The following is a 14,759-nucleotide window of genomic DNA, read 5'->3' as shown; positions in this document are numbered from 1 at the left end:
AGATTAATCGTACATCCCTTCAATTATGTCAAAATGTGTCCATCTGGTCTGTCTGGACTACATAAAACCTTGGATGTAGCTGTTCTTTAATGGCACCCCTTTGGCCCCAAGTATTAGAGGTGTGATTCCTCAGGCGCACACTAACACCTGGGTTAAGAGATGGGATGATATGGGCCCTTTTGTCAAAATAATATTTCTTCTTCCACTTCTGATTTCCTTTATCTTCTCTATGGTTGCACTGTTATGAGATTTCAACACGTCATCATAACTGGTAAATTAGATCTGATCTTTCTTCCCATTAACAACAGAGCTAGAGAAAAGCCATTCTCCAGGGGTGTACTTTGGTAACCAATAATGCTTTATGCAAATCACCCCCACTGTCAAAAATCTTTTTCATAAGATTCTTTGCTGTCTGTATAAACATTTCCTAAGGTCCATTTGATTAGGGATAATTTGGACTTGATGTTTTGTGATGAAAATCCCAATCTCTGGCAATTTGCCTAAAATCAGCACTGGAAAATTGCAGCCCATTATTGCTAAAGACTTCATCTGGAATTCCCTGTTCGGAAAAGATCCTCTTCAAGCCAGCTATCACTGACTTATTATTAGTACTGTGCAGTGTGCACATTTCTGGATACAGAGAATAATAATTTGTGACTATTAAATAATACTTTGATTGTCAGATAAATAAGTTATACCAACCTTTTAATAAGGTCTTTGTGGAACTGGATGCATTTGACTTATCTGCATTTGGGATCTGCAGCATTTTTCAAAATGACTATTTCCCCCACATTTATGACAATATCCTAAAGGCAATACACTGTTTGGGGGCATGCTATGCTCCACAGCTTCCACATGAGCATGTGTAACCAGTCTTCCCCCTAGCAATGGTTTTCATAGGTGGTTCCACTCTTTGATTTGACCTATTCTGGTTATATTCTTTTGTACTTAGTACATGGATAACCCTTTCTGGTGAATTCAGCTCTTTGGAATGTTGTTTCACAGTTTCTGCTGCCCTGCATATTTGGAGAGCTTTTTCTGACGTTAAGTCTCCTTCATGTAGAAGTCTCTCTCTTAACACATTGTCTTTAATGCTACAAATGAGCCTATTTCTGACCAGAGACTCTGTCAGCTCACCAAAGTCACAGGTTTTACTGAGTTTCCTTAATTTTGTAACATATTGCTCTACGGTGTCATCAATTTTTTTCCATGCATGTACAGAATGTGTCTCTCTTAAATGTTTCATTCCTTTTTGGCATGCAATGTATCTAAAGTTTAGTCAGTATCTTGCTCAACTTCATGCTTTCATCTTCTTCAAACATAGAGTTGCTATAAATATCCAATGCTTCCTCCCCCGTAACATACAAAAAGACTGACGATTTCACTTTATCATTTTTTTTCTTTGCCCCGATGGCTGCTAAATACAATTCAAATCTCTGTATGATATTTTTTTCAGTTCTCTTCAACATTGCCTGACAATTGCAGACTGGATGGAGGTTGCAACACATTCATTTCTGGCTTCCCCTCCCTTCTTAAGTTAGTCAAGCTTCTATTGTGCTCACCAAATACATGCAAAAGCCTCTGTGCCTGGTGCTCCACGTGCTTCTCTCGTGCCTCCCTGTCTCTGCTTTCTGCAAATACAGGAGTTAACTTCAAAATCTCTGCAGTTTCCTTCTTTTTCAACACTTCTGACACTATGCTTAAAGAGCAAACCAAATGAATGAGAAAGGAATAAAACTTTAACAAAACAAACTAGAGAGCATAACTGGTGAACTGCAGCACACAGCCATGCCATGTGATACTCTCAACCCTCACCTCCAGGGCACATCTCCCAAATTCCTACGTTCACAATACTATCCCTTATGAGGGAGTGTCTCTAAATTATCATGTTCTACAAACATATTTCTACAGGTATTAAATACACAGGGCCAGATCTTTCACTAGTATGGACGGGTGTAGCTTTATTGAAATCAATGAAATTACACTGATTTACACCAACTGAAGATCTGACTCATTATCTGTATGTTTTGTTTTAAGTACCAGACACTCCATGTTGCCAATTTATTTGCAGATATCTACAGCTATTTTATTGTTTTATAGGTGTGTTTTACATCCAAACTGTCAAGGATGGGCAGCAGGTATCATAGGCTGGGGGAGGCTGTGCCTCCTAAAACAGCAAGGCGTGACCCCACCCATGCTCTGCCCCCAGCCCCTCCCTCCTGCTTCACGCTCCACTGCCATGGCTGGAGGCCAGTCTCCCTCTGGGGAGGGGCTTGGGCCGCATCGCCCTCCCGGTGCTACAGGGCTGGAGGGGGGGAGGGGAGCTAGCCTGGGACAGGGGCCAGTGGCTGTGGTGGGGGCTCTGGGCTCCAGTGGGGGTGTGTGGAAGAGGCGGGGCCTTGGGTGGAAGGGGCGGGGCTGAGGGCTAGCCAGCAGTTCACGCATCACCTATGCTGTCAGGCCAGCTCAACTTTATCCACCTAATTTTGCAAAAGAAGGCAGGAGGAGATGCTGCTTTTTATATCCAGACAGGAGCTGTGTATATGCTCCTGCATTCTTTTGATAAAATTCTTTGATGACAAAAAACTGACAGATTTTCACATAGAAAACTGTTAAAGAAAAAAAGAGATATAACATGAATTTCCGGAGGAAACAGAGGAGGCAAAGATATGAACAATCGTATTTTATTTCCTCACCAATTGCATTTTACAGGAAGTTACTAAAACACATTTAAAGCCACAGCAGTTATGCATTCTCACAACATAGGCCATTTTCAAAGACATGCACAACCACTGCTCAAATCGATCTTTCGCTACCGTCATTTCTTTAAGGCTCTTCTCTTTTGGAGTCTGATCCTGACAGGTACTGAATTCCCCTTGAGTGGTGCTGAGAGCCCTCAACTCCCACTGAAGTCAGGAGGCCCTTTGCAGGCGGCATGCAGCACCACACAGCATCAGGCCCCCGGAGAATCTGTGAGCAGTGCCTTCTATTTCTCTAAGATTGATTTGAAAAGCTAATATTGTTACAATGTCTTCAATAAATCTGAAGGCAAAAATTCGGAGGCATGTCATTTGGTGACTAGCAAATTCCACCGAAGTAATTAGCAGTGGGACCAAGCAAAACCCATCTCAAAGGATTAATATTAATACACTGCTAATAACAGCAACACCTACAGTTATCAAATAAATAAATGAATAGTTATGTTATTTCCCAGCCCCTCCATATTCTTAAAAACAAAAGGGTTTTCCCCCCGGTCTACAAAATGCCACACATAGAATTAAAGATTTCAGGCCCATTTTGTGAAACAGCTTTTTGACAGCAGCTATTTCTGAACAGTACATAACAAGCTGATAATGGGGAGCAGAGAGAATCCTTTTTAGAGATTCACAGAATAGTTTATTTATACACAAATAGTGATATTTTCAAGGATTTGTATTGGTACAAATATAAAATAATAATGGGCCAAATTCTGACTAAATTCCCATTTAAGTACATGGGAGTTTAGCCTGAATAAAGACAGAGGCCCAGATCCTCAGAGGTATTTAGGCTTCTAATTTTTCCACTGAGTTCCATGCAAGTTGTGAGCCTAGATATCTTTGTGGATCTGAGAACTCAGCAAACACTTGAATAAAGACATTCGGAGATGGCCCAAAATGAGTACTTAGAATACCACCATTCAGAAACAATGGATTTGCTGCTGCTATTCAAATTCTGTGCACAGTAAAAATTTAAAAGTGGGGCAATTGTGCATTCAGTTCTGATCTCCTGAGATATAAATTATAACATCTGGCAACATTTAAAACATACAGAACCAAACTATGGCTAGGCCTGCATGGGAATCAAACAGAGCAGAAAGTGCCTGGAATCATTTTCCTCCATATGCCCCTATGCAGGTGTCAGCCACAGTCCCAGTTCTTGCATTCTGAGAGGTTCTGGAGTCTAGTGCAGTGGTAGCACCAGACTTCCCAAAAGGGGTCAGGGTTAGCGAGGTATGGCCAAGCTGAATTAGTACAGGGGGAGTGCCTGCTGCACCTAGCCCAGTGAGCCAAAATGCCTCTGGTGACTCGCACTGCCATGCAACCCCACCCCACAAATACAGACTGTGGCTTAAAAGCCACAACACAGCCAATAGCTTTATACAGCTTGGATGGAGATTTGCATGAATCATAGAAATGTAGGGCTGGAAGAGACTTTATACAAGAGTTTATATAATCCATCCCCCTGTGCTGAGACGGTACTATGAACACCTTGACCATCCCTGACAGATGTCTATTTAATCTGTTCTTAAAAACCTCCTATGATGCAGATTCCACAACCTCCCTTAGTAGCCTCTTCGAGTGCTTAACTATACATATATTTGACATGCAGAACAATTGATCACCATCCTCTTTAGAACAGCTCTTAACATATTTGAAGACTGTTGTCAGGACCCCCCTCAGTCTTCTTTTTTCTAAGACTAAATGTACACGTTTTTTAAACTTTTACAAAATCTGTATTGTGTTATACTAATGACTATTTTTCCCTACTCGTGAAAAGACAGAGTCAGACAATCTTTGTTGCTCTGGCAATTTTCTTGTTTTTTATTGTTCAATTACGTGTAAGCAGGGTCTGAATGAACTCTCCCCTGACATCTGGTGATCAGTGGGGGAAGAGGATTTCAGGAGCCAATCTTGTTTGCATGGACACACCCACTCGGTCTAACTGTGCAGCATGATGGGAATGCTTTGCCCAAATGATCACTTTCGGCTGGTGTTGGATCACAAGTCACTTTTTATTGGGGAGCAGGGGTAATAAAGGGTTGTCATCCCTGTTGTGTGAATCAAGGGCAGCAGAACTGTGTGTGGCATACCCTGATTGAGGGACTCATCCTCAACTGAGCTGCAGGGGTGTCAAAACCCAGTGGAGTTGAGAGAGGGTGGGGATAGATGTTTGTACCTGGTGATATGGGTGTTGCCTAAGGCAGTGGTTTTCAATGTTTTTTTCTGGCGATCCAGTTGAAGAAAATTGTTGAAGCCTGCGACCCAACAGAGCTGGGGATGAGGGGTTTGGGGTATGGGAGGGGCTCAGGGCTGGGGCAGAGGGTTAGGACTCGGGGCTGGGGGTGCAAGCTTTGGGACGGGGCTGGGGATGAAAGTTTTGGTGTGCAGGAAGGGGCTCTGGGTTTGGGGGGGATCAGGGCAGGGGGTTGGGGTGCATGCTCTGGGGTGGGGCTGGGGATGAAAGGTTTGGGGTGCAGAAAAGGGCTCCGGCTCAGGGCTGGGGCAGAGGATTGGGGCACGGGGTTGGAGCATGAGCTTATCTGGTCAGCGGTGCAGCGGGGGTGCTAAGGCAGGCTTTCTGCCTCTCCTGGCACCACAGACCGCGCTGCACGCTGGAATCAGCCAGCAGCAGGTCCAGCTCCCAGGTGGAGGCGCGCAAGCAGCTCTGCATGGCTGTCGCCCACAGGCATCCTCCCCCCCACCGGCCAGCTCCCAGTGGCTGGTTCCCAGCTAATGGAAGTGCCGAGCTGGTGCTTGGGGTGAAGGCAGTGCACGGAGCCCCATGGCCCACCCCTGCTGAGGAGCCAGACCTGCTGCTGGCCGCTTCCGCAGTGTGGTGTCAGAACAGGTAGGGACTAGCCTGCCTTAGCCAGGCAACACTGCTGATGGGACTTTTAACAGCCCAGTCAGCAGCGCTGACCAGAGCTACCACGACCCAGTGCCTTACATTCCGCAACCCAGTGCTGGGTCGCGACCCGCAGTTTAAAAACCACAGGCCTAAAGGTCCTAGAGATCACTTGACCTGCCCCCTCTCCACTGTGTACTGACAGAGCTGATTAAAACTCAATTGAGAGTTGTAGTGAGACGGTGTGGGTCCCCGCTGCCCCAGAGAGAGAGGAGCCCCTATGGACACCAGTGTGGATGGAGCCTGGGAGCTCTGAGCCTGCCCCTCAGAGGGTCAGGCATGGCACAGGAAGTATAAAGGCCCGACCCCAGAGCTCACTGGGAGAGCAGCTGCCGGGGAGACCAGACGACTCCGGCCTACCTCCCAGTTGGGAAGCCCCAGCAACCTGCGGCGGACCCAAGGGCTGGCCTAGGCCAGCTACCCGGAGGAGTGGCTGAGCCTGCCCTGCACCAACAATCCCGAGGAACCCATGGTGTTGGACCCCACTGAGGACACCACCCTGACCCAGATACCTCAAGAGGGGGAGTCAGGAAGTAGCCTGGGGACAGACGACCCTAGTCTGTCTACGACACTCATAGAATAGAATATCAGGGTTGGAAGGGACCTCAGGAGATCATCTAGTCCAGGAGTAGGCAACCTATGGCACGCATGCCGAAGGCGGCACGCAAGCTGATTTTCAATGGCACTCACACTGCCCGGGTCCTGGCCACCGGTCTGGGGGGCTCTAAATTTAATTTAATTTTAAATGAAGCTTCTTAAACATTTTAAAAACCTTGTTTACTTTACATACAACAATAGTTTAGTTATATATTATAGACTTATAGAAAGAGACATTCTAAAAACGTTAAAATGTATTACTGGCACACGAAACCTTAAATTAGAGTGAATAAATGAAGATTTGGCACACCACTTCTGAAAGGTTGCCGACCCCTGATCTAGTCCAGCCCCCTTCTCAAAGCAGGACCAATCCCCAATTAAATCATCCAACCAATTTTTGTCCCATATCCCTAAATGGCCCCCTCAAGGGTTGAACTCACAACCCTGGGTTTAGCAGACCAATGCTCCAACCACTGAGCGAACCGCGGACAAGGTCACAGAGCAAATTATTTTAGAACAGTTTGTCCACATCCTCCTGTTGCGAGGAAGGGCCTGGGTGCTTCGCCATCAGCCAGTGACGCTAGCCACCACTGTCGCACTGATGGAAGACTTCCTTGCAGAGCCCACCCCCCAGAACCAGAGCGCCCTAACCCCAAAAAGAAATGGGGTGCCCAGACCAAAGCGCAGAGCCTCCTACCCGGGCAAGATGCTTGCTCGGGGATTTTGGACCAGACGTCCCAAACTCCCACATCGACAAAGATCCGCGCCCGTCGTGCAGGGGGTCCCGAGGACCAGTCGGAGTCCCTCCAGGGGCCTGACGGAAGCTTCCAACTGGGGTGGTCGCCCGGAACTCGGTTTTATGCGGGAAAAAACGGGCACTTGCAGCGTGATTGCACGGAGATGGACTACACCTTCGGCCATATCTGTGTGGGAGAGACCCAGGCCCGGCTGCTACAGGTCCCCAAGATCACGATTCCAGTAGTTGTTGGGGACCACCCAACCCTGGTCCTGATCGATTCGGGCTGCGGCCAGACACTAGTCCATCAGGCCCTGGGCCAACCCCCATCTGGGGACAATCCAGCTGCAATGCATCCACAGCGACATGCGGCCATACCCCAGTGCCCGGGTCCCACTCACCATGGCCATGGTCACACACCGGATGGTCATTGGCCTGGCTCTTTGACTAGCCTATCCAGTGATTCTGGGGTGTGACTGGCCGGCGTTTGAGGAGGTCCTCTGCTCAACCCCTGCGCTGGAAGGAGCAGGAGGTCCCAGACCCCAAGCAAGGGACTGAGGAACCAGAGGACCCCCACCTGGACCGGCTGTTGAATCCCTACTTGACACCGACTTTTGCCGCGATCAAAGAGCAGACCCCACCCTTAGTTGGGCCTACGGACAACTAGCCACTGTCAATGGGGCCGTGATCCACCGGCGTCACCGACCTCAGTAAGGGGTTCTGGCAGATCCTGCTCGACCCCTCTAAGGAGAAGACAGCGTTCGCCACCCCAACGGGACTTTACCAATTTACCCGAATGCCCTTTGGCCTCCATGGGGCCATGGCGACGTACCAATGACTGATGGACTGCCTTCTACGGCCCCATTGAGACTATGCAGCGGCGTACTTGGATGGCCACCTGGAGCAGGTAGCAGCGGTCCTGAGATCCCTGCGAAAGGTGGGACTAACGGCCAATCCAAAAAGCGTCGCATTGGATGGTAAGCGGCAACTACCTCAGATACACCATAGCAGGAAGATGGGTGAAGCCCCTCACTGGGAAGGTTCAAGCACTGGCAGCATGCCCGCCACCCACCATGAAACATCAAGTGCAACAGTTCCTGGGGCTTGCTGGCTAATATTGGTGATTGATTCCCCAGTTCGTTTCCATTGCAGATCCTTTGACAGGACTTTTGACTAAGGACAGCCCCCGGCGCGTGCCGTGGACTCAAGAATGCAAAGATGCCTTCCGGACATTCAAAGAGCACCTCTGCCAGGAGCCGGTCCTATATAGCCAGGACTTCGACCGTGACTTCATCCTCCACACGGATGTCTCAGAGGTGGGGCTTGGGGCAGTCCTGTCCCAAGAAATCAACGGAGAAGACCACCAGGTCTTATATCTCAGCCAGAAATTATTCCCCCACGAGAAGAACTATGCGGTAGTAGAGAAAGAAGCACTCGCAGTGAAATGGGCCTGTGATGCCCTGCGGTACTACTGCCTCGGGGCCACATTTATGCTAGTCACAGACCATGCTCACTTCAGTGGTTAACCAAATGAAAAACAACAATGCTACGCTAATGCGCTGGTACCTGGCGTTACAGCCCTATGCTTTCACAGTTCTGCAAAGGGCCGGTAAAGACCACGCCAATGCGGACTTCCTGTCCCGCCTAGGAGGTATGGAAGAGCCTGGCCCTGACGAGCGGGAGACAGATTTGATGGTATGTGTGTGTAGTGAGGCAGTGTGGGTCCCCGTCGCCCCAGAGAGAGACGAGCCCCTACGGACACCAGAGTGGGCGGAGCCCGGGAGCTCTGAGCCCGCCACCCAGAGGGTCAGGCATGGCACAGGAAGTATAAAGGCCCAACCCCAGAGCTCATTGAGAGAGCAGCCACTGGGGAGACCAGACACCTTCAGCCTACCTCCCAGTTGGGAAGCCCCAGCGACCTGCGGCGGACCCAAGGGCTGGCCAGGTCTGCCCCAGGCCAGCTATCCAGAGGAGTGGCCGAGCCTACCCTGCACCAGCAATCCCGAGGAACCTATGGTGTTGGACCCCACTGAGGACACCACCCTGACCTAGGTACCTCAAGAGGGGAAGTCCAAAAGTAGCCTGGGGACAGCTGACCCTACGCTGGCTGCAGCACTGCCAGAATGCATGCCAGTGTGTTGCAGCCAGGATCCTCACTGATGCAGCAGCGGGTCTTCTGCCGCTGCTAGGGCCCTGGGCTGGGACACAGTGGAGTGGGAGGGCCTGCGTCCCCCCGTGCCACCCAACTCATGAGTGGTTGTCTCCCCCCTCCCAGGCCTTCAGACCCAGGACCTGGGCTCACTGTTGATATATTGTTGTTGCTCAGTCCCTGCCTGAAGGCCTGAGCCCCTGACTCACCATTGCCACGCCCTGATTGAGGGCCTGGGCCCACTGTGTATATACTGTTATTGCTTGGCCCCTGTTTGAAGGCCTAAGCCCCTGACTCATCATTGCCCCGCCCTGACCTAGGACTCAGACTGATGACTGTCTGTGTTGTTTCTGCCCTCACAAAGACCGCAGAGGAAGACTCCTGCAACCAGACTAATTTCCTTCTAGACCTCCTCCCGAATTTAGTGAGGCGGTGGAGGTCCCCATCACCCTAGAGAGAGTCTTTGTTGCGCATCAGTGGATCTGAAATCACTGATAACCAGGTCTGAGCATTAGATCTGCTATGGGACAGTGTCTCTGGTGAAAGAAACTGCCGAGCCTGCACTAGCAGTGAGGTTCCCCTACTAGCAGCTGAAATCACTGAGCACTGAAAGCTGTGTTAAGTGGTGGAACCTCAAGACATCTCAGAGGGTGTGGTGGAGCAGTGAGCAAGTGGCTGCGGGAACAATCAAGTTGTCTTCTCCCTCCCCTCAAAGGTGGAAGGTGAACACATGCAAAATCACCTCTGAACGCTGGGTCTCCACTTACCAAGGACAACACCTGTGAGTGGATTGTGACGGAGGGAGGGGGACATCAAAGGAACTTTTGGTTGTTGGACTTAAGAACCTGAGTCCGAAGACACTGCCCAATGTACTCTGTGATGAGTGTTTTGCTTATAAATCCTGCTTGTGGCATTTTCCCAAGATAATGCTGGGTTATTTTCCCCCTTTCTATTAAAAATTTCTTATCTACACACAGACTTTGTGCTTGTCAGAGGGAAGTATTGCCTCGTAGAAGTGCCCAAGGGGTGGTATGTACTTTTCCCAGGTTATTGGGTGGGGGCTTGAGCAAGTTTTGTGTTGCATTGTTAAAAAGGAACCCCTAGATCAGGGTTCTCAAACTTTGTTGCACCGTGACCCCCTTCTGACAACAAAAATTACTACACGACCCCAGGAGGGGGGACAGAAGCCTGAGCCTGCCAAAATCCTGCTACCCTGGGTGGGAGAGGCCAAAACTGAAGCCCCAGGCCTCAGCAAGTCTAACGCCAGCCCCACTTTGGGGTCCCGAACCACAGTTTGAGAACCGCTGCCTTAGAAATTGAACCTGGCCTTATGACCGCCAACTCCACCTGGAAGAAAGGTTACATACCTAATTTTCTACAGATGTTCTAAGCTAATTTAGAATCACAGTTAGGGAGTTTATAGGGTAAACAAAGTGCCCTTATGAGGGCAAAGCTTCATGCCTCACAGTCACTTGAGCTTGTAATTATTTTGCAGATGTGGTCAAATTGGATGGAACAGGTGATTGCTTTTGTAACAGTAGAGAAGAACTTTTGAATCACTGAAGTTGCCTGCATCAGACCTATTCTTAGGAGAAATCAAGAAATGATATTTTTAATAACGACTGTTCCTCAGGATTCACGGGGGGAAAAAATCTTACAAAACCTTCAGACACCTTCCTTCTATACATGCCTGCTGGGAAAATCCATCTAGCTAGTGTAGAGTTTTATACTGCCACTCATCATTATAATGCTTAAGCACCGTCTTTGTAAAATCAATAGCAACAGCAAGATTCCTAATGAACTTCATGATTCCTTTCCCTTTTTAGAGTATAAACACTTTGATTAAGATAGGGTTATGTTTTTGTTTGTTTGATTTGTTAGTTTTGAGACCAGGGGGACTTTCCAGGGGCATTCCTAAACTTGTGTGAGGGAATGGTACAGGGCCAATGTACACAGCTCTATGCCTCTCTCCTTTGCAACATCCAGTGCCGGGTTCAGATTGCGGAATCTTTGGAGCACTCTGGGCTCTGGAAATTTTGAGCTGGAGAGCAGCACATTGGTAGCAGTAGGGAAGCTGTCACAAGTTAGAGCCGCCCAGAATCCAGGAGGACCAAATGTCTATAATATGATAGAGCTAGGTCTCATCCGCTTTGACAGAATGTTTTTTGGAACGCATGTGCCCTATGAACTTGGCTATGCTGTCTGTACCCATCGCTCTAACAACTAACCCACATTCTGATCACAAAGTCAGGAACAGATCCAGAAATACTGACTCCCAATATTCCACTGCTCTACCACATATAGTTGCCATTTTGTCACTGGCAAAGGGTGTATCATGTTCCTGTCTATGGGCTGGTCCACCTAAAAGATAACAACTTAGTTCTGCTACATTACTCTATTAGCACAAGAGGACTGCAATGTGGATCTGGAATTTCTGCGTACAACCTTTGCCGATGACCAGCCATGCAGGAAAATATAATATATGCTCACATAATTACGGACTATAGCATAATATATACTTATAAGTGGGCAGGATTAAGTTTGCATGAGTAACTTTACTTCTGGCATTTCTTAATCTTTCAGTATTTGCAACTTTATCCTTCTCTTAAGGTTGCTTGTTTGCATATAATATATAATAAAGACTCTCTCTTAAATTAGTACTTGTTTGGGGGCTGGATGCCTCAAGGCATTGCTAATAAATCAGAGATCTTTTTGCTAATAGGTCACCAATCTGAACTCAGACGAACTCAGTAGGGAGTAAAAATTGGGGTCTTTCTAAATTGAAATCCTCAGATGAAAGGCAAAGTATTACTTTTATCATGTTTATTATTATTTATAATAATAAATACCCAAATATTGTGGTGATATATGGAATAATAGTATATGATTGTATATGAACATTCTTTTTTCATTTTAAATTACTCAGATATTTTCATTGTGAGATCTATGAATAACATTTCCAATTCCTATAGCCACATTTATTTTTTGGTTTTGATAGTGACACTGAATCAAATACATACAAAATGATCTGTGAAAGTCAGGTCCTGATTTGAGATAATTTGACTATCAGATCCATTAATTCAAAAGAGAGACGTGGCATATCTACAATAGAGACTCAGAGTAATGCTATTTCCTGGAAAAAAACATGCAAATCACAAATACTAATGGACTTCATGGCAGTTGCCTCTCATACAAATATGAATAAAATTAATTAATTAGAACTCACTTGACAAGCAGAATTATGGAAAAAATTTGCACTATCGGACTGTAACATTTTAATTTTCATGTAGATATAGAATGTTTTCCCATAACAATGTCTTTTGTGTTGTAAAATTAAATATGTTGCTTGCACTTCTCTCTTGTGGTATTAATATCATCCTATCCAAGTTTATCCAGTAAAAGATTACTTCACAACAAATCATTTCCAGTTCAAGTTCCAGCTCCAAGTCTTTCCACAAATCCTTTAAAAACTAAGCAACATTGTTTAAGCAAAAATCCATTTCTCCTTGCTGTGTTAGATAAAACAGATTGAAAATATGCCTTACCTTTTCAGCTGCCACAGAAGGAAGAGATGTGGAAATGAACTGTTCATTAGAGATTGAGGAGTTCACTTCTTCTTTACTGAAAAAAATTGATTTTCTCCCCACTCTTTTCCTTCCTGCAGGGGCCCAAGTTGGAGTAAAACATCTGTAGACAGTGATCCCGTGGCAGCCAACAGAGACCTGGCTCAGGGGATGGTTGCTACTGCTGCCACAGGCTCCAAAACACTGCTGTTCCTGGGAGCAAAGCAGAGACTAGTGATCAAACGGAAATTATTAGCTCTTTAAAATTCTAAAAAGAGGTTTCACCGTGAGAAAATGCAATGCTGAATTCATCAAAATGTGCTTATGGCCCCCAAGCCACCCACAGGAAGCATAGTGGCTATGCTTTCTTAGACTTCCGAATGATTTCGCTTTCTGAAGTAATAGATTTGCAAAAATTGCAAACCTCAACCTCCTCAGAGAGACTGAAAAACACTGGTAAACTGAGCAGGCCCTTTACTGGAAACAAGATAGCCTGGTTTCCTTTCCAGTCAATTGCAGATCACAAAACATGACAGATAGAAGACACTATGAACTTTCCTGAATGAACACCTATGAAAAGTAGAAATGAACCTAACTCACCAAGTATGAGTCTGGAATCAGACGCAAATCCAAAATCCATGGATGTCTGGATTGGGGATTCCAGTCCAACCTGTTACAGAGATAGGCTAAGTATCTGCATCCAAACTTCTTTAGATTCTAGGAGGGGGTATTGAGCCTCTTTTTCCAGGTCAAGCTCATCTCTAATTTAAAGGAGCAATTATTTCTGGGTCAAACACAATATATAAAATAGGACAACAGGGTTCTTTTTATTTCTTAGATGTCTTGAGAAGTGGCATATATCAGTACAAAGTCTATAAAGCATTGCCATCCACATGGCAAAATGAATCAGCTTGTGTGACTCTTTAATTGCATAGCTCTACTAACCCAATAGGTTCAAACAGCATGTGCTTAACTTTAAGCATGTCAGTAGTCTCACTTAAGTAACAAGAACTGCTCTTGTGCATAAAGATAAGCCCATGAGGAACTATCTGCAGGATTTGGGCCTTTGTCTTTACTCAGGCGACATTCTTATTGGAGTAAAGACTTACTGGCAGTCTTGCCAACCAACCTTAAACATTAAAAAATGAGTTTGTTATTTTTAATCTCATGATTTTTAAGACAAATTTTGGATTATTTTTATCATTTGGTTTTTGAGCCTGTAAGATCCACTTGGGTCATGTTTTCAAGCTTTTCTCTACAGCCATGAAGACCAGACACATCCCATCGCCCCCCGGTGTTTTTTGATTTTTTTAATGAAAGCTGAGATTCTCATGAAATCACATTCCCAGAAGCTGCTGCTTTAACAAAAACAACAAATAGTGGGAAACTTGAGATTAAATCACATGAATTGACATTTCTGGATCTGTTAGTGATTCCATCATCTCTCAGCATCTTCCATCCAAGGCCTCTGATGTGCTTTATCAACATAAAAACCTCACAACACCTCTGGGGAAAAAGCTACTTGGGCAGCCATGGCAGGATTTGAGGCCAGACAGAAAGGGCCAAGTTGCATGGGGTGTAAACCAGAGAACGATCAGCAGATGTGTTTGGAGATGATTTAATTGGTGTTGGTCCTGCTTTGAGCAAGGGGGTTGGACTAGATAACATCCAGAGGTCCCTTCCAACCCTGATATTCTACGATTCTAAGTCACAATGGGGTCAACTCTTCCCATGGGTGCGACTTGGAACCATCTCACTAAGACCAACCTTCCCAGCAGTGCCCACTGATTATATATATATTTAACTTTTCATTAAGGCAAAGTTACCACCCGCACCTCCGAGCACGCTAGAGAGAAGAGAACGACCACATTTCTAAAAAGCTGGCCCCTTCGTGGCACCACTCTGGCCGAGATAGGTGGCGTGAAAGTTTCTCCCAGGCTAGGCCGCGCGTTACTGCCCCACGCCTGCAGCCGGGGCCCGGGCCATGGGCAATGCAGAGTCCTGCTGATCACACACCATCCTCCACGGGCGCTGCGCCACCTGTCGGAGG

General features: G+C 46.6%; 1 protein-coding gene across 5 annotated transcripts in view; it reads right to left on the bottom strand.

Annotated features, from left to right (window-relative positions):
• Positions 1–14,759, bottom strand: part of SYTL3 (synaptotagmin like 3) — a 67,399-nt gene that overhangs the window by 52,180 nt on the left and 460 nt on the right. The window contains exons 1-3 of one of the 5 annotated variants that reach the window (XM_005291539.5): positions 14,545–14,754; positions 13,310–13,379; positions 12,692–12,922 (exon numbers count right to left, since the gene is read on the bottom strand). The gene's annotated coding sequence lies outside the window, so the exon portion shown is untranslated. Of the gene's footprint in view, positions 1–1,562; positions 1,632–12,691; positions 12,923–13,309; positions 13,471–14,544; positions 14,755–14,759 lie in introns of those variants that run through there. The other 4 variants (XM_042857263.2, XM_065588897.1, XM_042857262.2 and 1 more) reach the window with 4 other exon arrangements.

The sequence above is a fragment of the Chrysemys picta genome, chromosome 3 (genome assembly GCF_011386835.1).
Source record: "Chrysemys picta bellii isolate R12L10 chromosome 3, ASM1138683v2, whole genome shotgun sequence".
In the NCBI taxonomy this organism is placed as follows: Eukaryota; Metazoa; Chordata; order Testudines; family Emydidae; genus Chrysemys; species Chrysemys picta.
The sequence above is the reverse complement of the archived record's forward strand: the minus strand, read 5'-3'. Positions and strand labels throughout refer to the sequence as shown.